Below are 27,253 nucleotides of genomic sequence, written 5' to 3'. Positions count from 1 at the left end.
AGGAGGAGTGGTGGAATCAAGCCACTGATTATTATTAAACAAAGTCATTGCTCGTTATGAATGTATAAAGCATGGGGTCATGGAATATCAATTAATTGAAACGATTGACTGTGTATCATGAACATGTCTATGGTGATTTGTTAGGCAGCATATAGAATTGAATAGTGTCTGGACATGTTCCAAAATGGCACCCCGATTTTGTTTACAATGTGATTGTCCATCTTTAATTGCAATGAATGAAAGATGTGATATATGTTGCCACAGTAACGGTGCCTGTCAACATTGATGAAGGCTAACGTCAAAACGCGTTAGTTCAAATAACTTTATCGCAATAAATCCAGAGGTTGGATGCATCTGACGAGAGTGCTGGTCTTTTGTAAGGAGCTGGATATATATACATATATATATATATATATATATATATGCCACAAATTTCCACAAAGGAGAGTCGACGCCGTGTCGTTCAGTTAATCCACTTTAATGTCAGCTGATAGTGTCAGACGCGTTTCGCCTGCCCAGCAGGCTTGCTCACTAACAATGCAATAAAGTTTTTCCACCATTTTAACTGAAAATTGTACCGTGTCACGTGAAGACTACAAAAACATGAAGGGTGAAGACAGACTCGTAGTTTTTGATTCTAAATTGCGGCATTTTACCCAATCAGTATCAGACCTTGTACAATTTCATTTTTAAATTTTTAAAACAATACAAATGCAAGTGCAATTCGAATTGTGACTTCAAAATAACCCATTTGGTAAACATTAGATTGCTAAGTTCACTGCATTGTAAACTTTATAACGGTTGCAATTTATCGCAAGTAACCATGAGCGAGCATCTCGAATTTTACAATGTTGCTGATCACGATATTACAATTCATTATGTTATATTGCACTCTATTTCTGTGGCATAGTTGGACCGAGTCTCGGAGGTCCGTAAACGCCGACGCGCCCTTCGATCTGGAGGTGGTGGGTTTACCGAGGCACCAGTGGAGTTTGTTTTGATACCACCAACCGCCCCAGCCGTTGATGCAGGAAAGCGGCAACGTAACCTGGAGAACTAGCGGAAACTACCGGAAAGCGCATCTATGCACACCGCCGAGTCGGAGGACCCGAGGAGTACGTGGACAGTGCTGAGGTAAGCGCTTCTCTGTACGGAACTGGGGAGAAGGGAAAGCCAGTAGAACTTTGTTTACCGCAGGCATTGGCCGGATACGGTAACTGGCGGTTCGCTCAGAGCGTTAAAATTAGGCCTGGGCGTAGTTCGCGAAGTAGCACTTCGCGAAGCTACGCAAAGTGAAGTTCGCACTACGCGAGCTACGCGTAGCACTTCGTGAACTGCGTAGTACCTTGTTCGCACTGTGCCAGATGTCGTTTTCAATGATTGCACAGTGCGGACAAGCAACCGGCACTGTGCAATCATTGAAAATGGCATCTTGCACAGTGCGAGCTGTAGTTTTCTGCTGCTCGAGTAGATTTTTACTCGAGCTTCAGCTTTCTCAACGCGAACTGGTAGTTTCTCATTGCGAGCGGTCGCGAGCATACGCGACCACTCACAATGAGAAACCTGACCTCTTCGCGTTGGGAATCTCGCCGGGAGGTTTATTTTCCATGCTCGCGATCGCCAACTTGAAGTTGCTGATCGCGAACAAGGAAAAAGTCTCGCCAGGATGTCATTTTGCTTGCTCGCGGTCGCCAACTTGACGTTGAGGACCGCGAGCAAGCAAAAAATGACCGCAGCACTACGCAACACTACGCTACGCGTGTTCGCACTGTGCTACGTGCAGTTCGCGTAGTGCGAAGTAGCGTGAACTTCGCAAACTACGCGAGCGTAGCGTAGTGCTTCGCCCAGGCTTAGTTAAAATCTATATGCTTGTATTATTCAAAAATCATGTCAGCTGCTGAACTTAAGGATCGTGAAGAAGCAGCGTTATCAATTTTTAATGATAATGTTCCCAATTACAGCAAGAGAACGGAGGCAACAACCGTAAACACCAAATCGAGTGATGTGGCATCCCGCTTGAAACGTTTGAGAAGTTGAAGCGGGCAGAATTATCAAAATGGTGGGAGGCAAAGTCACTTAACCGGTACCTGGAAGTCAAGAGAATTCCATGGGGACTGAGAATCTTGGTGGCCCCCACATATGAAGATCCTAACCCGAACATGCTCAGAGAATGGGCTGACAATAATCAAGAGTCTTCCAGCAGAATGTTATTGATTCTAATCAAGTATGCGGAAATAGATCACGCTAAAATCATGGAAGAGATTCAACAGATCGTAGATATGCTCAGCAAAGAAAATGAACAAGAACCAATCATGCAATTTATGAATGAAATGAAAGATAGACTGAGCAAATTGGAAGCTACCATCAAAGAGAGAAAGGCGCAAAAATTTCTAAGAGATAAAATTGATTATGATCGAGGACAAATCTATACTTTTGCCAAAAAAATTGAAAATATGAGGAGACAAAGGTTGAACATCAGTAGTCAAGAAACAACGGCTCAACAATCGGATCTCAGCAGTATACAGAGTTCTGAACTAGATACCGATCTAGAGGAGGGTGCGTCTAATGTGAGACCAACATTAATTCCATCAGTAATCGATGAATTTGATTTTTTAAGGGAAGAGAGACGATTCAATCTACGTCCAAGACCCCCAGTAAACTCCAGACCGCAAAGAACAAGAGGCAGAGGAGGAAGAGGCGCAAAGGTGCCAAATTATGTAACATCAGGAGAGAAACCCAAATTCAAAGGCAACAAGTAAATGAAGAGGAAAACGTGACCATTGTGAATTTAACTAACATCAGTCTCTCTAATGATGAAGAAAGGATCTTACGTTTAGGTCTTTCCTACTGTCCGCAAATAGATATGGACTACACCACCACTAGAGTAGATGTATTTAAATTTGTAAGGTCTCTTAAACTGAAAAAGTTCTTTGCAGTGACGTCTAAAAATACAGACAAGTCTACGACAAGTACTGCGTGTGATGGAGAAGAGACTTTTGCAGTGAGTGATTTCAACTTGATGATTGACTTACAAGAACTGCAATCGGAAAATGATGCAAGTTGTGAAAATATAACCACTCAAGAATTACCAAATACATCCAGCAAAATTGCACAATTGGCTGTTTCTGAAGCAATTCAAATAAACAGCAGTGAATTGACGAAATTCAAGATGCCTTCTAAATTTATACCGATAACAGCTAGGGACTCTGTTGATGTCTTTAATGACTTGGTTGTTAATGAGGTCAAAGAATTATGTATATCAATAAATGCAAAGAAAAAACCATGCACGAAACAAGCTAGAGATTATTACAGGTTGATTGAGAAACTGTCTAATAATGATGATTGCATTGTGCGGAATGCTGACAAGGGGGGCAATGTAGTCCTATGGGGCAGGCAGCAATACCTCACTGAAGCCTACAAACAACTAGGGAACAAAGATAATTATGTCAAAGTCGAAAAAGAGGCAATGATAAAAAGTTTTGACATGTACAATTCACAACTACTAGAGTGGCGTAGACAGGGCATTATTGGCCAAGATGAATTTTCTTATTTAACAATTTCTAATCCCACCACTCCAGTTTTCTATCTAATCCCTAAAGTCCACAACTATATCATTAACCCTCCAGGTCGCCCTATTATTTCGGCAATTAACAGTGCATTTGAACACACATCAAAGTTCGTTGACTCTTTCCTATGTCCCCTGGTTAGTAAGCTTCCTTCTTTCATTCAGGACACAGATGTGACAACTTTGTATACTAGCATCCGGCACAAGGATGGGCTGAATGCTGTCAAACACTTCCTGGGGGGCAGACCAGCAAAGTTTTGGCATCACACACAGATGTTATTAACCATGATCACCATGTGTTTAGAAAATAATTTTTTTCTCTTCAATGGTGATCTGTGCCATCAACTCTGTGGGACAGCTATGGGCACCTGCTTCGCCCCCAGCTATGCTAATTTGCATATGGGCTGGTGGGAGGAGCAGGTGGTCCAATCCCATTTCCAACAAGAAGAACAAGAGAAGTTAGTCATGTGGAGTCGATTTATTGACGACCTTTTTATGATATGGAGGGGTGATGAAAACAGTGCCCAAGATTTTGTCAACAGGCTACAGAATAACAATTTGAACTTGAAGTTCACCAGTACTATCAGCAGTTCAGAGGTTAACTTCTTAGATTTGACAGTCTACACCCATCAAGGACAGTTACATACAAAGTTGTTTCGAAAACCCACAGATGGTAACTCGTTGCTTCACGCATCAAGTTTTCATCCGGCCAACCTAATCAGGAGCATCCCCTATGGGGAGTGCCTTAGAGCACTGAGAAATTGTAGCACTAAGCAAGATTTAGACGCAGAACTGGAATGCCTCAAAAGAAGATTCTCTACAAGAGGATACTCTCAAGAGTGCATTCAAGAAGCAATGAGGAAGGCAACTCAGAAATCTAGGGAAGAAATACTCTTCAACCCTAGTAAGAATAAGAACAAAAAGAACGAAAATTCCCAATGCAGGATGATCACCACATTCAATAACCAGCAGAATCACTTAAGACACATCCTGCAAAAGCATTGGCACATCATTCGTAATGATCCAATTTTGAAAAAATTTGTGCCAAGAAGGCCCCTCATTACCTTCAGAAGGGCTCGTTCTCTTAAACAGGCTCTAGTTAGCAATATGCTAACGACTCAAACCCAGGCAAATACAAATAAATCATGGCTGGCCAGGAAAGACGGGTTCTTAAAGTGCGCATAATGCAAGGCATGTACCTTTGGAAAGAATACCTCTAGTTACATCTCAGGCTTTATGAAAAAAGAACAGAAAATAAAAGGCCAATTTTCGTGCAAAACCGAATTTGCTGTTTATGTGCTTCAGTGCCCTTGTGGCCTTAAGTACATAGGCAGCACGATTCTTCAAGTCCACAAGCGAGTGCTGCAACATATACGGGCTATTAAAAATGCGGACAAAGTTTATCCAGTTGCCCGGCACTTTGAAAGTTGTCACAACAGTGATACAAAAGGGTTGTTGTATTACGTGATTGATGCGGTACCAGTGAACATCAGAGGAGGTGATCGCCAAAAAGCATTACGTAAGCTAGAATCTAGCTATATTATCAAACTGAACACGAAGACCCCAATGGGGTTAAACATGGAAGAAGATCTCCATACATACCTGTAATTATCCTTACGATCTTGTCATTCTTTTTTAACTGTTTTATTTTATTTACACTATAACAAAGAGGGAAATAACAGACAGCAAACAGGCTTTGCAATGACCAGTTCCTTGTAAATAGTTCAAACTATACCCAATATTGAATTGGTTAATAACCCACTGGGGTTATACATACGGTTTTCATTAAGACCATGTGGTGGGTAAAGTAATGAAGTTACTGGTGAGTGATAAAATGTATAATATATGTGAGTCTGGTCACTTGACCGTTTAGTGTTGGTTATGAAGGACAATGAAAAATGATACATACATTTCTGCCCACTTGGGCAGTGACAGAAATAGAGAGCAATATAACACAATGAATTGTAATATCGTGATCAGCAACATTGTAAAATTCGAGATGCTCGCTCATGGCTACTTGCGATAAATTGCAACCGTTATAAAGTTTACAATGCAGTGAACTTAGCAATCTAATGTTTACCAAATGGGTTATTTTGAAGTCACAATTCGAATTGCACTTGCATTTGTATTGTTTTAAAAATTTAAAAATGAAATTGTACAAGGTCTGATACTGATTGGGTAAAATGCCGCAATTTAGAATCAAAAACTACGTGTCTGTCTTCACCCTTCATGTTTTTGTAGTCTTCACGTGACACGGTACAATTTTCAGTTAAAATGGTGGAAAAACTTTATTGCATTGTCAGTGAGCAAGCCTGCTGGGCAGGTGAAACGCGTCTGACACTATCAGCTGACATTAAAGTGGATTAACTGAACGACACGGCGTCGACTCTCCTTTGTGGAAATTTGTGGCAAAGTTGGACCGAGTCTCGGAGGTCCGTAAACGCCGACGCGCCCTTCGATCTGGAGGTGGTGGGTTTATCGAGGCACCAGTGGAGTTTGTATATATATATATATATATATTCACTGAAAAAACCATAGGTTTCAGGCACGTTATAGTTAGGAATTAGCATTTAAAAAACCTTAGAAATTCACTGAAAAAACCATAGGTTTCAGGGACGTTATAGTTAGCTGGACTTTTCACTCGTACTAAACCATTGAAATTCCCTCGTTATAGTTAGTTCAGCTAACTATAACTTGCGCGCCCGCAATGCACTGCTGATGACGTCACATATTACATCACTCATGACATAGTCAGTGACATCACTCAGGACATCACTGATGACATCTCAAATTACATCACTGATGACATCATCCTTGTGATAGAGTGGCAGAGCTCCTCTCCCCCTAATGTAACCTTTGATACACACATTCAAAAATAGAAACTAAAATTTTCAAAACAATGGACATACCAATATCAGTTACAACAAGCTATTCAGTAGTTCTAAGATCCACATACACATACACTCATTCACCAACAGTCCTATACAGTCACTCATACATGTACTCACTCATCATATGTACTCATATACCTATACATCCTGTTACACAACGGCACTTATCCATAGAGTTACTCACACACATAGTCACTAATGCTAATAAAGAATCAAACATCCATTTACTTGCATATACAGTTATACACACACCACCACACTTACCTCTACAGAAACTTACACATACTTAGTCTTTTAAACAATCACTTATAGAAACATATACTTATTCATACAGGAACTCTTTCAATCTCTCACTCTCACATACACTCACTTATATAAATCAATAGTCACATATACTAGTTTAAAACATATGTAGTTACTCATAAAGACACTATTGAGACAGTCATTCACTCACTAACACACCCATGCACACACTCATCCACCCATACAGTCCTGCACACATGCTGTCTTAAACACATAGAAACAGTGTGTCACTCATTCATGCACCTATGCACTACGTAATACCCCCCACCGAACCATACAGACACTCAGACACTCATACTAATACTCAGAAAACCAACTAATAACCTATATAGACACTCATGTAGCTACTCACCAACCCATGCAGCCACTTAGACACAAAGTGAGAGACTGATACAGATATTTACATATTTAAACATTACTCACTAAGCCATGTATTCACTAAGATACACTTAATTAGTCAGTTATACAATCAATTTTTCAAAAACAAATCATCCATTTCGACACTTATATACCCATTTATTCTTCTATCGACCTTGAGATATACATATATAAAACATATGTAATTTTCAGAAAAACACACATTCATTGGATGATGTCATCAGTGATGTCATCAGTGATGTCATTTGAGATGTCATCAGTGATGTCATGAGTGATGTTACTGACCATGTCATGAGTGATGTAATATGTGACGTCATCAGCAGTGCATTGCAGGCACGCGAGTTATAGTTTGCTGAACTAACTATAACGGGGGAATTTCAATGGTTTTGTACGAGTGAAAAGTCTAGCTAACTATAACGTCCCTGAAACCTATGGTTTTTTCAGTGAATTTCTAAGGTTTTTTAAATGCTAATTCCTAACTATAACGTGCCTGAAACCTATGGTTTTTTCAGTGAATTTCAAAGGTTTTTTAAATGCTAATTTCTAACTATGCCTACAGAGATAGGACATGTGAAGAAAGAAGAAAAAACGCACAGAAAGAAAAGAAAGAAATGCAGAAAGAAGCAACAGAAGTCCTCAAAGACGAAGAAAAGTGCAGGAAGAAGGATAACATGCAGAAAGAGCAAACAGAAGAGCAGAAAGAAGCCTTGTTGCAAAATAATCCTGTACCCTCAACTTTTTCAGATGGATACTGGTGTTAACTGAGTCTGACTAACCAGTCCTAGAGCCAGTGCTATGTTAAAAGACACTCATTCAGTGAAAACACCTACATACACTAGGGAACACTATGCGTTGGGGTCCCCCTGTGATCAGCATGACCTCCTCTGTAGGCCCCTAGTATATAATAGGGCAGGGGATTAAAAGTACCTCTTAAAACGCGCCACAGCGCGTGTTTGCACACGTGACCTCAGGCCCCGTCCCCTCCCTTCACCACTGTGTAAACACGCCCTGTGGCCGTTTTTAGTTGGGTGATTAAGTTTTTTTGAATCCTGAGGGTCCCTAGGGAGCAACTAGCCCACTAGGTACCTCCAGTAAGCGCCACAGAGCTGCATTGCAGAGAGGTGTAAAAAGTGGCACGGCCTGGACCACCTCTCTGCAACGCAGCTCAGTGGTGCTTACTGGAAGCACCTGGTGTGCTAGTTAGCCCCCAGGGGCCCTCAGGATTGAAGGGGAATTATTTCCCCAACTTAAAACATGCCATAGGGCGTGTTTGCACACGTCACCTCAGGCTCCGTCCCCTCCCTTCCCCACTGTGTAAACACGCCCTGTGACCATTTTTTAAGTTGGGAGATTAAGTCCCCTTGAATCCTGAGGGTCCCTAAGGTCAAACTAGCCCACTAGGTACCTCCAGTAAGCGCCACAGAGTTGCATTGCATAGAGGTGTAAAAAGGGGCATGGCCTCAGAACACCTGTCTGCAACGCAGCTCCCTGGCACATACTGGAGATACCTGTTGGGCTAGTTGGCCCTCAGGGACCCTCAGTATTGAAGGGGAATTTATTCCCCAACTTACAACTGGCCAGGGGGCGCGTTTGCAGAGTGCTTCAAGGAGGGGGTGTGGCCTCCGGCGTGATGCCAGTCTTTTATTTATTTCATTTTTTTAAGAAGGAGGGCTGTGTGGCCCCCCTTCTTTTTCTAATTTACTGGCCCTAATTTTTTTTATTGAAAAAAATACATTTGGCCCTCCCAAGGCCTTAATAGGCCCCAGGAACACCAACCCCCGGGTCATGGCCTTTTTAAAAAAAAAATCTTTAGGAGGGGGCTGCGTTGCCCCCCTCCTCAGGCCACTTATGGCCCCGGGGACCCCATCCCCCGGGGACGGTCTTTGTTTTTTATTATTTAAAAAATATATATATTTATAGAAACACCTACGACATGCTGGACAAACCGTATGTACCTATCACCATGACGATTTGCGTGATATTCATTAAAAGGCGACTATGCATAGAATGAATCCACATGGAATGTATTTACACCGTGGGTGAAGCTCTGATGTGTCTGACGCCCTACCGTGCCTAATCCCGTCGCCCCCACCGGTGGGTACTCTCCAAGTAGACACCCTTGTCGTTTATTTATACAAACATGGGTAGCTATTGATGGGCACATTTAATATACATGCACACCAAGCCATTCAAAGGGGATTCGACAAAAATTCGACCAAACTATGCAAGAAACCCCCCTCACGGTTAATAAAACACACATCCACCGCCGGATGTGTAATACTTTTTATTTTACTCTCTGGAAAGGAGACAAACCTCACTTGAGAGTCACAGCGTGCTCCTGGCTTAGCCCAATGCTGTGTTACACCCACCAGTGCCCGCCGAGTGCCTCACACCTCTGTGTTGTATTCCACCAGCTAGTGCATATGCTATGACACTCTCTAGCCCATGTGCACTGTAACACCACCCCGTGAATATGTCATGTTCGCACGGGTTATATTGCCCCATCTAACGTGCCTTCCTCAATGCCTATGTTATAACGCACAGTGCTATGCCATACATATTACAATCTGGGATCCATATCTTTGTCACAGTGCATATGCAACATTACACTACCCAGCACATATTTTATATTACAACTTTAGAGACTAGTTAGGTTACACAACACTGCCCTGTGCATATTACACTCCAAGACGCATATCGCATAGCACGCACTAGTGCCTGTGCTATCTCGCGCTCTCCAATGAATCTGTCATTGCGCACAATGTATTGCATATTATATTTCACGCCCCGGTTCATCTTATATCACACTTTTTGGTGCATAGTTTATACCATATACTATATCTAGTTTTAATTTACAATCGTGCTCTCAGGACTATGTTCTATATAACACTGCGTCCACCTACCCTTTTCACGGGCATTACATTTTGCGATGGGGGGTGGGGGGTCAGGGGGAGTTTCTGCCAAGTGAGCCCGGAGTCACAGTCACAAACGTCCTCTTCTTCCTGAATAAAAGTGAGATTATGCTGCATACTTGTTCATATTTTAAGTCGTTCACACAGACACATATTTTAAAAACAATAAAGTTCCTAATACCCACCTTCTCTGAACAGTTAGCTTGCTGCCCCATCCACCTCTTCCCTATCCTCTGTTGTCTGAATCCATGGACTAGCCTCCTCCCTCCTGCCATGCATGGTCTGATGTGCTGCCTCTGCCCTCCATTTAGCATGATGTACCAGTCCACTCCTCCTGCCCTCCATTGCCCAATTCTATGGCCCATCATTGACCTCCTGCTTAGCCTCTGTGCTTAGCTTGCTGCCCCTATTCTCTTCCCCCCTGCCCTCCGATGTCTTTGTGCATGCCCCTGCTCCATCATTTTTACCCACAATGTTCCATGGACCTGCCACTCCTATCTACTCTGAGTGTTCTGTTGAGCTGCCACTCCCCTCCTACCTGCCTAGCATTGTCAGATGATTGTAACCTGTCCCTGCCACCTCCACCCTGCCTGTCCACATGCCATGCCCCTATTCCATTCCTCCTGTCCTCCATGGTCCATTTTACTGCCACACCCTTCTGCCCTCCCTGGTCTGTTGTGCTGCAACTGCTCCTCCTGCCTGCCCCACGCGGTCTGTTGTGAGGCCCCTTCCCCTGAACTCTCTTGTCTGTGCCCAGGTCCTGACCCTCCCTTCTATCCTCCATGATCCTTTGTGCATGCCCATGCACCCTCCTTCTTGCCCATCATAGCCATTGTGCTGCCACTAACCCTCCCGCTTGCCATGCATGATTCTTCTGTGCTGCCATGGCCCCTCCCACCTTCCCTGTGTGGTCAGCTAGCTGCCCCTGACCCCCTCCCACCTTCCCTCCATGGTCTGTGTGTATGCCATCATAGTCTCATTGTTGCTCTCCATGGTGTGTCTTGTTTCTAGTGCCCATCCTGCCTGACCTCCATGGTCATCTTGCTGCTCCTGCCCTGCCCCCTTGCCCACAGCCCTCTGTTTCCATGTGCAGACCCCTATCCCCTCCCTCCTGGCTTGTCTGTTCCATTGTAATGCCCCTGATCCGTCCCTCCTGCCCTTTATGGTCTGTTATGCTGCAGCTTTCTCTCCTGTCTGTCCATTATGGTCAGCTAGCTACCATTGCCTCTTTCCCCTCTGTTCTCTGTTGTCCATGTGCATGGTCCTGTCCCCTCCCTATTGCTTTCTATGGATTGTTGTGCTGCACTCCCATCCCGCATGCGCTGTGTGGTGTATTGTGCTGCTGCAAACCCTGATGCCTGCCCTGTAGGGTCAGTTCGGGGCACCTTTCCATGTCCCTCCTGTCCTCTGTTATCCGAGTCCATGTCCCTACCCCGATTCCTCCTGCCTACCATGATCCAATGTACCATACTTGCGAACATTTTGAACTTGGTAAGAGGGAGATTTTGAAAAAAAACTGGGGTATTGATTTTCCCCTTTGAGTTACATTGAAAAAGTGGAGATTGTAGACAGTAGACAGATCAAATAAAGCCCATTTGAGCTTAAAAACATTGGACGTTTCCTGGCTGAAACGGGTCTGTTGGCATGTATGGTTGTACTACCACTGCATCATCCTTCTGCCCACAATGGTCAATTATATTGCCACAGCCTCTCTTGCCAGTCCTGTATTGTTGGTTTGTTGCCCCTGTCCCGTTTCCACTGCCCTCCATAGTCTGTTGTGCTGCTTCTGCCCTTCCTGCCTGCCCAGTGTGGTCAAATTGTTCTCTCTGCACTCTCCTACCTGCCTTCAATTTTCAGAGTCCGTGCCCCTGGCCTCTGCCTCTCAACAGTATCCCAATGAACAACTAGATTGCTAACATTCTATATTTATTACAAAAGCGTGGAACGCCTGACGTCATCCTGATGTAATCAAAACTGTAATACCTAGAGTATTTCCTTTAGAAGTTACATATATGAGAGGGTCTTATTTGCATCAAAATTATGGTTAGTGCTCTAAAAAACTAAAATGAGGACATATTTTCTGAGTTTTCAAATAGCGACAAAGAACTTTTAAATAATTTGTAATCTTTATGTTTTTTTGTCCAGTTGACCACTTGATTAAATGTTGCACCTAGGGGAGAGGATGTGGTGTTACCTCCAGAGCTGCAGACTTTGCAACTGGGGAACGAGGTTGGAGTTTCTGCTTCAGCTCAACATTCTGTGATTCTGGCCAAATCACTTAATCTCTCCATGTCTACAACCAAAATGAATTTGATCTTGTGTGATGTAACCAATACTCATGTAAAGCACTCCAATACCTGACAAGTCTGCACTATATAAAACTGCAAATACACAAAAAATATGTGTTTTGCACTATTCTGTCATTGGGCTACATGTGGGCTACATCTGGGTGATATTTGTGCTGCATTTGGGCTCTTTTGTCTCTGGTGGCTATCTTGGGAGATTTATTTATTATGAAGTTTCCTAATTTCCTCATTTACTGCCGTCTCCTCAGTAGGAAATACTTTCAGTTTTTTACTTTGGTTCCATCAAGAAGGCATTCAGATGTGTCATTGAAAACAGGAAGAGCAGTTCCTATGGGTAGTTAGTTGGGGAGGGGGAGGATGTGGGGAAAGCACAGGTCTTTCTTCGTAATGCCCTCACACACCCCAAGGTATGTCATGCTTCATCATTTGGGCATTTGCCCCTCGTCAGGCCGGCGCTGCAATGCCTGACGGGCTCCCGAAACCGGGGCTCTTTGTCGGGGATCTTTTGAAGAAGCCGTATGGGTGTGTGTGGGTGTGAGGGCAGGGTAGTGCACGAGGAGTGAGATGTTTAAAAAAGGTATAGGGCCGTCCTACTAATTTTAAGTATTTTATTAATGAGGTGGCTCTAGCCTTAATACAATAGTGTGGTAGCCCTAATTAGGAGTAATGGTCCGTGAGGGCTAGTCATGTGTGGGTGTGGTCAACATGTTTCGTGCCCCAGCTGCCCCAAAAAGGGTCAATGGCACTTCGTCAGGACCAAAATAGAATGTTTTTAGGTGAGTGCACTACCGTTTAGCACTAGTTGCTTGAAACGGTAGGGGGTAGTTAATAAAGGAACTGGTACTGGGATGAGGATAGACCTGTGGTAGAAGGGAGAAACAACAGAAAGGGGGAAAAGGGGAGCAACAACCAGCGATTAAACCAGCCATCGGCATAAAGTGCATGCACATGACATTTGTGCGCCTAAGTGAAGTAAAAGGGTACACAGGTGTACTCTTAGTGTACTCTAGGTATTCGACCAGTGGGTGGTGGAGAGACGGAGTCGATCCGTCGTAATACTTCTAATGCCAGGGTGTCAAGGGTAGTGATAATACAGACGAACCCGTGCAGCGTGGACGAACTACAGTAAATCTCGAGTGACTATATAGAATACAATTTGTAAATTCAAAATAGTCATGGTCTATTGTGCGAAACTATAAAGTAATCCAGTGCTGTGCACGTGTGGGTCCAAACGGTATCCAAAGGCAGCAAGGATATTTAGGAATAATAAATTGATAAAACCGGTGAAAAAATGAAACCATGATACAAGAGACTGACATATATTACAACCGTAGTTTTTGGGTCAGGGAAGGCTGAGGTTGTTCGTGAACTAGTTTACATACTTGTGTGAAAGCATGCCGCAAATGCGCTGATTTTATGGACATGCTACACGGTACACGTAGCCCTATGAGATTAAATGAGATTAAAGACTCACCCCTCACGACCTAGTTCCGGACAGACGGGGATGAGAACAGAGCACAATAGTTGCTCCGATTTCTATGGGGAAGCCAACAACAGATGGAAGAAACAGATGGGAAAAAACGGGGGAAAGGAAGTCAATGTTACATTCACATACTAGCAAATCTGACGAACGGGCTTACCATCAGGATCCAGTCTTACGATCAAGGTACTCACGTAGGTAGACTGGCAACTTGCTGGTGTCCTACCCTCGCTCTGGGCCCCGTGCAGGATACTTCCCGGGTGCATCTTATATAGCGTTATTGAAAGACGTCCCTGAACATGGTGGCCATATTGGAATGGGCTCTCCTAGCGCTAAAGTCATGTGACATCCGGCGCGTTTGAAAGTCAATGGCGGCCATATCAGAACGGGACAACTAAAGCTATGGGATTGCAACTACGTAGAATGTCTTAGAGAAGAGGGGGGGGCGGGATTGGTCGAGGGGTGAGAGTAATTAGAAAAATTACCGTGTACATGGACACGTGTCGTTTTTTATGATACCTCTCTTGGAAAACATACAAAAAATGTGTGTTTATAAAAGTATTTCCATGTTCTGTCAATGTGATCCCTGGGGGTATTTCAGATGTAGATCATAGAAACCCTAGGGCGCAACCCAAGATGATCAGGGGGGGAAGAAGAGGGGAGGGGAGGGGGTTGGTTAATACAGACAAAACTTCAGGATGACATTGGGGGGGCTTGGTTTAGTGATTCAATTCAGCCCAAGGTATGTCATCGTTCAGGCCCCTAGTATGTGACGCAAGCTTGAACACCCAGCATTGTTCCTTCCTAAAGAGAGCTTCTTTTGTGATGACTGGGAAAGCCTCTAAGATAGTCCAATTGAGCTCATTTGGTGTGTGATTATGTGTCGCATAGTGAGAACACATCTTGGTGTTAGTTTTTTTGCAACGTACATTGCTTCTGTGTTCGGTTAGTCTTGTATTAACTGGGCGTGTGGTCATCCCAATGTATTGCAACGAACAGGGGCATGTAATTAGGTAAATACAATTGCGTGTTGTTGGACCCGGCCTCATAACATGGCTCTACTGGTCCCCACACCACCTAACCTGGTGCCGGCAGCCCCAATCCCCCGGCCTCACCAAGCCTTTCCACCAAGAACACACGCACTCGACCCGGACATCCTCGTCCATGGCCTCTCTCCTTTCGGCCACCCCGGGCCCGCGTGCCCACTTCATGCACCAAGATGGCCGCCCGGCCCCAGCGCGACCCGGGCCGGGAGGCGCCACTCCGGCTGGAGGACATCACGCTTCCAGGGGTTGAGAGAGGGAGGAGCAGTTTCTATCGCACCTCTGAACTCCCCTGGGACGATGGGTTTCGATCGGCCCTCCGGCCTCCCTGAGGGCTGGCTCCACGCCTGCTGGGTGTCTGGGACTCCTCCCGACCCAGCTCTGAAAGGATCAAAAGACAATGGCAGGAAACCCCGACAAGCGACCCCCAGGTGACAAGACCCCTGCCTGCACAGACTCCGGACATCAAAGAGGGGTCGACCTATAACAAGGGGTGCTCTGGGACTGTCCGGCAGATTTGACGCTGGAACAACGAGAGCCTGCTGACGCGGTCGCGGCTCCTGGAACTTAGAACCACCTGAGCCCTGCTGAGTGACTCGCGGCTCCCTGAAGATGGTAAGACCTCCGAACCACCTGAGCCCTGCTGAGTGACTCGCGGCTCCCTGAAGATCGTAAAACCTCCGAACTGCACCTGAGCCCTGCTGAGTGACTCGTGGCTCCCTGAAGATCGTAAGACCTCCGAACTGTATCTGAGCCCTGCTGAGTGACTCGCGGCTCCCTGAAGATCGTAAGACCTCCGAACTTGTACCTGAGGCCGCTGAGTGACTCGCGGCTTCCACAGACTCCACTGGTCCCGCCGGACCCCACAACAACCAGCCTACCCCCCAGCTCGAGGATTGTGAGCTGTGCGCCGGGTACATCCTTGCCTTGAACCTTTGTGCCAAAGACTGTCCCGCTACCCCCTATCCCTTCCGACACTCATTGAGCCCGTGCTCTCCTTGTACATATTTGCAGTGCTAATCTGTTTGATAAAGATTGATTCCTAAGGACACACGGTGTGGTGTTTCTGTGTCGTGTGGTGCCAGAAGTACGATCCTCGATCTGAGATTTCTCCTCCTGAGGAGTCTCCCGCCAGTGCCCGGCTACGATACTTTGAGGGTGGATCTCAGGGTAGTCAGGACCCCCTTTCCGGGCTCCTCTGAGGTCGCCATCTAACATTGGTGGCATGGGATGGGATTCGGGCCCATCACCGAGAGATCGTACTGTGAACGACGGACGCACTACCAACAAAGATGGCAGAAGGAAACACCATGATCCCCGCAGAAATCAACGCCAACAGGGTGTTCCAGGTGGAACAACTAGAAGAATACACACACAAAGAACTTAGAATCGCTACCACCGGTCTCAACACCAAGGAAGATTTGCAGAAAGCACTGAAAGCCTGGGTGGATACCGGGGCCTCCCGCCCGGAAGACACGGGGGAGCGCCCCGACGAGGCCGAACCCCCCCAAGGCGAAAGCAGCAGCAATCAGGTGCTAAGCATCGTACCAGACGGGGGCCTGTCCCCGGAGGAACTCACGGACAGAGAGAGAAGCCGCAATCACGAACTCGAGCTAGCTAAACTCAAAATCGAAGGCGAATTAAAGTTAGCAGAGAAAAAGCTAGCAGTAGAGCAAATGCGCGTGCAAGGCGAGCTAGAAGAGAAGAAGCTCCAACGGGAACACGAAGGAAGGAAGCTCCAACTGGAGCACGAACGCAGCTTAAAGGAAATCAAACTCAAGGCCAGAAGTGAGGAAGGGAGGCCCCCGGGAAACCGAGAGGCGACCTCCCCAGCGGAACAGAAGGTCCACATCCCCAAGGATGTGGTCAAGGAATATTATAAAAACTATGACATTCAGCAATGGTTCAGGGCCTACGAGGTCGCCATGACCTCCCATCGGGTCCCGCAGAAGGACTGGGGGGCAGGGTTGTGGGGACGGTTTCTGAGCGAAGGAAGAGACACCCTGCTCGACCTACCCCTCTCTCTGCAGACCTCCTACAGCCACATGAAAGAGGCTCTACTCACAAGATACGGTCTCACCCCCGAGATGTACCGTCAGCAATTCCGGGACTGCAGGAAAATCCCGGGCACCACCTGGGTGGAATATGTAAACTTTTTTAGTCGGGCCTTCGATGGGTGGGTCAAGGGCAGCAAAGTCACCACCCTTGAGGAACTCACCGACCTCCTATTGTGGGAACACCTGGCTGCGAACTGCTTTGTGGAACTACGCCAGCATCTGCTTGACAGCAAACTCACTGATCCCAGGAAGCTGGCGGTGGAAGCAGACCGCTGGACCAACACCCGGGTCACCCGGGGCATGGTAGGAGAATACCCCCGAGCCAGTCAGGGACCACCCCGCCAGAGAGGAGGGGGGAACCAGGGAGGCCAGAGAGAGTCCCAGCCTAGTCCCCTGAAGACCCAATCTCCACCTTTCCCAGCGCCCCCCCACCAGTAACCGGACCCCCCGGGAGACGGGGACACAGGGTAACCATCACTTGTTTCCGTTGCCAGAAGCCCGGGCACTACGCCAATGACCCAGAGTGCCCCATGGCCACCCAAAACACCCCTGCAAGACAGATAGCCAACGTAGCTCTGGGGGAGGAGGTTGAGGAAACCGGGGAGTGGGAACCCGCAGCCATGGCCCTAGTATCCCTGGGAGATAGGGAGATGGTCCCTGGTAGCCTCCTGCCCTCCAACACGAAGAAATACGGGCAGCTCGTTAAGATCAATGGCCACCAAATAAAGGCCCTGCGGGACACCGGGGCCAGCATCACCGGTGTCCTCAGGCACTTAGTCCCCGAGGAGCAGATCCTCCCCAACGTCTTTTGCCCAGTCCTTTCCGCCGATAATAGAGAGAGTATGTGTCAGGTAGCTCTGGTGCCGTTTGAGTGGGGGGGAGTGATAGGTAAACTGAGGGTTGCCGTAAGAACCTCCCAGCCGGTCGACTGCCTCCTTGGGAACGACCTGGAGAGTTCTCCCTGGAAGCACGTCGAACGCAAGGCCCACCTAGAGATGATGGGGCTCCCCGAGTGGGTGTGCGCCACCACCCGATCTATGTCAGCCCGACTCACCCCCCTGGGAGAAGTCGAAGACGCCCCGACCGAAGAAGTCAGAGCAGTAACCCCGAGGGTCCTCCCGTCCCCCCATCGGAGGGGCCCGTCGCCAGCGACGAGCCCTCCCTGTCCGACACCGCCCTGGTCCCTGAGTTAGGCGATCTACCCGAGTTGGCCCAATGGCACCACGAGGGTGGGCCCACCCGGGAGGAGTTTTGCCGGGAGCAAGCCACCTGTCCTTCCCTGGTCGGACTGCGGCGCCAGGCCGAGGGCCAAGCCGCAGGCGACCAAACTGGCACGCACCGAATTTATTGGGAGAATAGCATTTTGTATAGTGAGCAGAAGTCGGTGGAGCTGGGATCCGGACGGGTGCTGGTGGTACCCCTCCGCTTCCGAGACTTCCTCCTGGGCTTAGCCCACGACGTCCCCCTGGCCGGCCACCTGGGTCAAGACAAGACCTACAGCCGTCTCGTGACCCATTTTTACTGGCCTAAGATGAGAGCAGCCGTAGAAGCCCACTGCAAGTCCTGTCCCACGTGCCAAGCTAGCGGGAAGAGTGGGGGGAAGCGCAAGGCTCCCCTCCAACCCTTCCCGGTCGTCAGTACCCCCTTTGAACGAGTCGGGATCGACATCGTGGGGCCCCTGGACCCCCCCACCTCCCAGGGTCACCGTTTTATCCTGGTCCTGGTGGATCACGCCACCCGATACCCTGAGGCGATCCCCCTACGCACCGTCACGGCCCCCGTAGTGGGCTGGGCCCTGATTGGGATCTTCTCCCGGGTAGGGTTCCCCCGCGAGGTCGTGAGCGATCGCGGCACTAATTTTATCTCGAGGTACATGACGTCCCTGTGGCAGCAATGTGGAGTGGCCTACAAATTCACTACCCCGTACCATCCCCAAGGGAACGGCCTAGTAGAGAGGTTTAACCGGACTCTGAAAGGGATGATCACCGGCCTAGAAGAGCCCCTCCCGCGTAAGTGGGACGTCCTGCTCCCCTGCCTTTTGTTCGCTTACCGAGAGGTCCCCCAGAAGTCCCTAGGGTTCAGCCCGTTTGAGTTGCTCTATGGACACCCCGTCCGAGGTCCCCTCAGCTTGGTTAAGGAAGGGTGGGAGGCGGCACCCCAGACCACCCCACGAGATGTGTTCCACTATGTTCTGACCCTCCGGAACCAGACCAGGAAGTTCCGAGCACTGGCCGAGGCCAACCTAGAGACAAGCCAAGAAGAGATGAAGCGCTGGTACGACCAGAATGCCACTCTGGTCGAGTTCCAGCCGGGCCAACAAGTATGGGTCATGCCTCCCATGAAGCCAGGCGCCCTCCAGGACAGGTGGACCGGGCCCTATAAAGTGATTGAGCGGAAGAGTCCAGTCACATACTTGGTGGACGTCCAGTCGCCTCGGGATCCCCTCCGGGTCCTTCACGTGAACCGCCTCAAGCCTCACTTCGTGCGGACAGAACTAAGCCTCCTGCTGGCCACCGATGACGGGGCCGAAGATGAGTCTGATCCCCTCCCGGACCTCCTGTGTGTCAAGGAGCAGGATGGCTCCGTGGAGGGAGTGAATCTCTCCCCAGCCCTCACTGCCCAGCAACAAGAGGACTGCCGCCAGCTACTAGGACAATTTGCCGACCTCTTCTCCCTGATCCCCCGAGTCACCGACTGGTGTGTCCATGACGTGGACACCGGGGACAGCCCGCCGGTGAGACACCGAGCCTACCGGGTCCCCGACCGGGTCCGGTCCTGCATCCAAGCGGAAGTCTCAAAGATGTTGACCATGGGAGTGATCGAGCCATCTGACAGTCCCTGGGCCAGCCCCGTGGTCCTGGTCCTGAAGGCAGCGGCCCCCGGTGTCGCCCCCGAGCTCCGGTTCTGTGTGGACTACCGGGGGCTCAATGACGTCACCCGAGCCGATGCCCACCCCATTCCACGAGCCGACAAGCTCATTGACCGACTCGGGGCAGCACGGTTCCTCAGCACCTTCGACCTCACCTGCGGATACTGGCAGATTGCGCTCACCGAGGGGGCCAAGGAGCGGTCCGCCTTCTCCACCCCAGATGGGCATTACCGCTTCCGCGTAATGCCCTTCGGAATGAAAAATGCCCCGGCCACCTTCCAGCGACTGGTGAATAGAGTCCTGGCCGGGCTAGAACAGTTCAGCGCGGCCTATCTGGACGACATCGCCGTTTTCAGTTCCGGATGGAGTGAGCACCTCCAGCACCTCCGGAGGGTGCTAACCGCCCTGCGCCAGGCAGGCCTGACAGTAAAAGCCAGCAAGTGCCAAATTGGGCAAGGATCAGTAGTCTACCTGGGGCACCAGGTCGGGAGTGGCCAGGTCGCCCCTCTACAACCGAAGATCGACGCCATCGTGGCCTGGGAACCCCCCACCACCCAAACGGAGGTCCGAGCCTTTCTGGGCCTCACTGGCTACTACCGCAGATTCATCAAGGGGTATGGCAGCCTTGTCGGCCCCCTCACAGAACTCACATCCAAAAAACAGCCAAAAAAGGTTCAGTGGACAACCGCCTGCCAGGAGGCGTTCGATGCCCTAAAGAAGGCCATGTGCACGGCCCCCGTCCTCCAGGCTCCCGACTACTCCAAGGAGTTTGTAGTCCAGACCGATGCCTCCGAGCATGGCATTGGGGCCGTCCTGTCCCAGATGAATGACGAAGGCCTGGACCAGCCCGTCGCCTTCCTCAGTCGGCGGCTGTTGCCCAGAGAACAGCGATGGAGTACCATTGAGCGCGAAGCCTTTGCCGTGGTCTGGGCACTCAAGAAACTACGCCCTTACCTGTTCGGCACACATTTCAAAGTCCAAACCGATCATCGGCCCTTGCGATGGCTCATGCAGATGCGGGGAGAAAACCCCAAGCTACTGCGGTGGTCAATCTCCCTTCAGGGGATGGATTTCACCGTAGAACACCGCCCTGGGACGGACCACGCCAACGCCGATGGCCTCTCCCGGTTCTTCCGCCTCAGCGAAGAGAACCCCCCAAGATGATGGGCAGTTCTCTCCGGCTTTCAGCTGGGGGGGACGCGTGTTGGACCCGGCCTCATAACATGGCTCTACTGGTCCCCACACCACCTAACCTGGTGCCGGCAGCCCCAATCCCCCGGCCTCACCAAGCCTTTCCACCAAGAACACACACACTCGACCCGGACATCCTCGTCCATGGCCTCTCTCCTTTCGGCCACCCCGGGCCCGCGTGCCCACTTCATGCACCAAGATGGCCGCCCGGCCCCAGCGCGACCCGGGCCGAGAGGCGCCACTCCGGCTGGAGGACATCACGCTTCCAGGGGTTGAGAGAGGGAGGAGCAGTTTCTATCGCACCTCTGAACTCCCCTGGGACGATGGGTTTCGATCGGCCCTCCGGCCTCCCTGAGGGCTGGCTCCACGCCTGCTGGGTGTCTGGGACTCCTCCCGACCCAGCTCTGAAAGGATCAAAATACAATGGCAGGAAACCCCGACAAGCGACCCCCAGGTGACAAGACCCCTGCCTGCACAGACTCCGGACATCAAAGAGGGGTCGACCTATAACAAGGGGTGCTCTGGGACTGTCCGGCAGATTCGACTCTGGAACAACGAGAGCCTGCTGACGCGGTCGCGGCTCCTGGAACTTAGAACCACCTGAGCCCTGCTGAGTGACTCGCGGCTCCCTGAAGATCGTAAGACCTCCGAACCACCTGAGCCCTGCTGAGTGACTCGCGGCTCCCTGAAGATCGTAAAACCTCCGAACTGCACCTGAGCCCTGCTGAGTGACTCGCGGCTCCCTGAAGAACATAAGGCCTCCGAACTGTATCTGAGCCCTGCAGAGTGACTCGCGGCTCCCTGAAGATCGTAAGACCTCCGAACTTGTACCTGAGGCCGCTGAGTGACTCGCGGCTTCCACAGACTCCACTGGTCCCGCCGGACCCCACGACAAGCAGCCTACCCTCCATCTCGAGGATTGTGAGCTGTTCGCCGGGTACATCCTTGCCTTGAACCTTTGTGCCAAAGACTGTCCCTCTACCCCTATCCCTTCCGAGACTCATTGAGCCCGTGCTCTCCTTGTATATATTTGCAGTGCTAATCTGTTTGATAAAGATTGATTCCTAAGGACACACGGTGTGGTGTTTCTGTGTCGTGTGGTGCCAGAAGTACGATCCTCGATCTGAGATTTCTCCTCCTGAGGAGTCTCCCGCCAGTGCCCGGCTACGATACTTTGAGGATGGATCTCAGGGTAGTCAGGACCCCCTTTCCGGGCTCCTCTGAGGTCGCCGTCTAACACGTGTGTTGCAATTTGTATGTTTCTTCTGGGTCCACATCCAGTTGGTAGTTAATTGGACTGTTTTGCTTACTCGGGTCAGTGGGCAAGCCACACATTGGCCACAGGGGTAATGCCCGCTGACCGCAGGTAAGTTCCACAAGGTATTGGAAACTGTGAGGGCCGGTGGTTTGGGTCTGGTGTTAATTAGGAGATCCTTGATGTTGGCTGTGCGTTTGAATGCAAATCTCGGTTTGCTTAGAGACAGATCACCCGAGTCTAGTATTCGCCAGTGTTTGTTGATGACCCTTTTTAACAAATTTGACTCTGAGGTGAAAGTGGTCACACATGTGATGAGGTCTGATTCTGGTTTTGTCTGTGATTCGAGAAGAGTTGACCTATTGGTATTGCATGCTCGTTTTTGTGCATTATTGATGATGCGGGCAGGATATTGTCTCAGAGTCAGATTCCTACCCAGTTCAGACGCTTGCTTTTTGTAGTCATCTATCTTGCTACAGTTCCTACGGATGCGTAAGAACTGCCCATAGGGAAGATTGTCTTTTAGTGCCTTGGGGTGAAAACTATTGTATAGTAGAGGACAATGGCTGTCGGTAGGTTTTTTGTAAGTTATCGTCTCCAAGGTACCCATGTTTTTAATGATCGTCAGATCGAGGAATGGTAGTTCCTGTTGAGAACATGTTGCAGTAAATTTCAGGAAGGGGTTAAGACCATTCATCCATGACAGGAAGTTCGGGATAATGTCCATGCTGCCTTTCCAAAAAATTAAAATGTCATCAATGTAACGTCTCCAAAGGAGAACGTTACTCAAGAACGGATTGGTGTCCGTGAGCACATGCTTGCCCTCAAAGTCTGACATGTAGAGACATGCCAGGCTCGGGGCGAAGGTGCTGCCCATCGAAGTTCCTTGGGTCTGATGGAACAGTTGATCCTCAAATAGAAAGAAATTCTCAGTAAGAGCAATATTGGCACATTCCATAATAAAGCTCACGGGGGTTGGTGAATCCCAGTTAGTATTGAGTAGGATCGTCTCCACTACCTCAAGAGTGTTAAGCTGAGGGATATTGGTGTAAAGGGCCTCCACATCCAGAGTAAGAAGTACATCTGGATGTGGGCCCTCCAGGTTAGTAAGTTCAATCAGTTTTAGAACATCTCTGGTGTCTTGGAGAAATGTAGGGGTGGTTTTGACTAATGGGCGGAAAAAGTGATCGCAAAATGTGGATAGAGGTTCCAAAAGGGACCCTATGCCAGACACAATGGGTCTCCCGGGAGGTGGGGGGACGCCTTTGTGAATCTTTGGCAATGTATAAAAGTAGGGTAGTCTGGGGTTGGTATTCACTAAAAAGTCTGCTTCGTTTTTTGAAATCCATCCTTGGTTAAGTGCCGCTGTGAACATGGAGTTAATTTTGGTGGAGAGGCGTGGTGTAGGGTCTGTAGTGAGTGGTGTATAGTAATTGGTATTTTGTAGTTGGCGTAGACATTCCGTCCGGTAGTCTGTGCTAGCCATAATAACTATAGCACCACCTTTATCTGCTTCCTTAATAGTTATAGAGGCATCATTAGCTAAGGTTTTTATGGCTAATGTCTCAGCTTGAATGACGTTGGAAAACTTCCGAGTTTGCAGTTTCTCAGAAATTTCTTTGAGTACTGCTTTTTCAAAGGTCAAAACTTCTGGAGGCACCATACTTGAGGTGGGGGTAAAGGTCGAAGGTTTACGTAGACCGGTATCCATTGGAGGTAGATTAGGTTGGTTGCCAAAATAGGCCTTGAGGCGGATTTTTCTGAAGAGATTTTGAACTTCAAGATTAGTGCGAAAGAAATCCACTTTGGGGGTAGGTACAAATCCTAGGCCCCTTTTCAGGACGTTAGTTTCTGTGTCAGTCAGAGAATGTTCTGACAAATTGACAATTAGTTTCTCTTCTCCTGGTGGCTCCGTAATTCCATGTGTGGTGGTGGTTGCTGAGCCTGATCATGCCATTGTACTTGTTTCTGTTGGTTTTGTTGGTTTTGTCCGCCTCTTCTTCTTCTGCCTCGCCCCTTGCCCCAGCCTCTGCCTACACCCACACATGACTAGCCCTCACGGACCATTACTCCTAATTAGGGCTACCACACTATTTTATTAAGGCTAGAGCCACCTCATTAATAAAATACTTAAAATTAGTAGGACGGCCCTATACCTTTTTTAAACATCTCACTCCTCGTGCACTACCCTGCCCTCACACCCACACGCACCCATACGGCTTCTTCAAAAGATCCCCGACAAAGAGCCCCGGTTTCGGGAGCCCGTCAGGCATTGCAGCGCCGGCCTGACGAGGGGCAAATGCCCAAATGATGAAGCATGACATCCCTTGGGGTGTGTGAGGGCATTACGAAGAAAGACCTGTGCTTTCCCCACATCCTCCCCCTCCCCAACTAACTACCCATAGGAACTGCTCTTCCTGTTTTCAATATTCCATTGGTGCCTTCTGAGCAGGACCTAAATCAAAACTAGGCTCCCTGTCCCTCCCTGAATAAAAAAAATTCAGATGTGTCACACATTTGCCATACATTCTGAATGTTAGCACTCTAGTTGCTTATTAGATCACTGTAGTAAAGCTACTGCTCACCAGGGAAGTCTGCTGCTGGTATTCAAAGTGCATGTTTCAGTCTGCATGTCAGAATGTGTTTATGAAATAGAATAGGATTTGAGAAGTCAAAATGTGCCTAATTTTTCTTTCTGCAGCACTAATCATAATTTCTATGGCAAAATGAACCCCCTCATTTTGTTCCTTTGTAAATTAAATGTTTTAAGTGGTGCCACTTTATTCCAATCAAGATGGCTTCAGGTGTGCCATACTTTTGTCATAAGTAAGACTGTTAGCGCTCTAGTTGTTCGTTAGAACACTCTGGGACATTCTGTCATTGGGCTATACTTGGGCTACATCTGGGTGATATTTGGGCTATATTTGGGCTCTTTTGTCTCTGGTGGCCATTTTGGGAGACTTATTTGTTATAATGTTTCCTAATTTCCTCATTTACTACAGTCTCCTCAGTAGGAAATACTTTCAGTTTTTTACTTTGATTCCATCACGAAGGCATTCAGATGTGTTACACATTTGCCATAAATTCAGAATGTTAGCACTCTAGTTGCTTATTAGATCACTGTAGTAAAGCTACTGCTCACCAGGGAAGTCTGCTGCTGGTATTGAAAGTGCATATTTCAGTCTGCATGTCAGAATTTTTTAATGAAATAGAAGAGGATTTGAGAAGTCACTCAAAATGTGCCCTAATTTTTCTTTCTGCAGCACTAATCATACTTTCTATGGCAAAATGAACCCCCTCATTTTGTTCCTTTTTAAAATAAATGTTTTAAGAGTTACCACTGTATTCCAACCAAGATGGCTTCAGGTTTGCCATACGTTTGTCATAAGTAGGACTGTTAGCGCTCTAGTTGTTCTTTAGAACACTCTGGGAAGCAGCAGTAGAACACAAAGGAATCAACTGACAGTCTCTGCCCTTGTTGGATGTACATGTTTTACTGAGAATGTCAGACTTCATTCTCACATGACTGAGAAAGATAATGTGAATTTACAGAAAATATGCTCTCAGTTTAGCTTATAGATCACCTTCCAAACCTCTGTGGGAAAAGCATGAGAGAATAGTTTTCTCTCAAACATGATTCATGATATCACAGCAGAAGGCTTTTTCACATGGTAAAATCACCTTAGAACACACCACAATTCCTAAAATGAGTATGGTACCATCAACAAATGATTTATAATTTAACTAAAGTCTTAAAACCTTCTATTAACTGCAATGCTTTTTAATGAGGTGCTATCATGTATATTGGTCCCAAGATGGCTACCAACACTTCTTGGATGAAGTGCTGACAGCCAATCAGATCTCACGATGAGATGTGTGGTTAGGCTCCGCCCAGATATATATGTGAATTTACTTTTGATTTTCTCAGGAACTATTGAACGGATTTACACCATTTAAGCAAAAGGCACGAGTCTGATCGGAGGACTACCTCTTTGCCAAATTTGGTGTAATTCCGTTCAGCACTTCGGGCTGTAGCTGCGTCAACAGGTCCTATGGGAAAATGCATGGGGAAAACGTGTTTTGGGACCCCCCTCTTTTCTCAGCCCCCGCTTGATGAATCACCATGAAATTTTCAGGAAAGGAGCGGACCGGAGCTGGCCAAAAGTTTTGAAAATGTCACGAAGATTCATGAACTCGACGCCAAAGTTATTCCATATAGAATGTTGCAGATTTCCTATGGAAAATAGGTCCTAACTATAACTACCTACTGGCGACTGCCAGTAGGTAATATATATTTATACATATATATATATATTCCATACGTTTCTTTGCTCCGTTTGACTACCGGGGACCTCTGAAACTTAGACAGAGAGAATCTAAACTGATTATAGAATTTCAAACCAAACAACCGGGAGGTCTAAACTGCGATGAGGAACTAGCAATCCATCTAAGGGATGATTAACATTCTGGCACCACTTGTTTGACTGCCCTCAATACATTAATGTTCCTTGTTGTTGTAGATCAGTCTATTCTGCCCTTGTTCTTTCTCTTTTACTGCTCTTTTTTCCATTAAGGAAGATAACTTTGCATCACTGCATTTTAGTATTGTCTAATGTTTTTTATGATATGTTATTAATATTATGCTTTTGTTGTTGTTTTTTTCAGGAGGAAAGGAAGGGGCCCATTCACTGATATCCATCTTCATAGGCTTCCTACCCTTTTCCCCTCAGTTTTGCACTTCTGTGAGGATACATCGGCAACTTTACGTTGGGTAGGGTTTTTCAATTTATATACAATACTGTGGGCAGATTTGTAATTTTTGTATTTGTATTTTCTGTTGCTACAATTGAGCACTGGCCCTGGAAAGACTTTTAATACATGTATTCAATGCTCGTTTAGCTCCGCAATGGTGACATTAGGCATAGATATGAACTCAATAACATACCATGAATTTTCATGTGAGTTACCCTTGTCACTTTTCCTTTTGAGTTGCTGCATTGATG

The sequence above is a fragment of the Triturus cristatus genome, chromosome 1_2 (assembly GCF_964204655.1).
Source record: "Triturus cristatus chromosome 1_2, aTriCri1.1, whole genome shotgun sequence".
Taxonomy (NCBI): Eukaryota; Metazoa; Chordata; class Amphibia; order Caudata; family Salamandridae; genus Triturus; species Triturus cristatus.
This window is presented reverse-complemented; position numbering follows the sequence as displayed.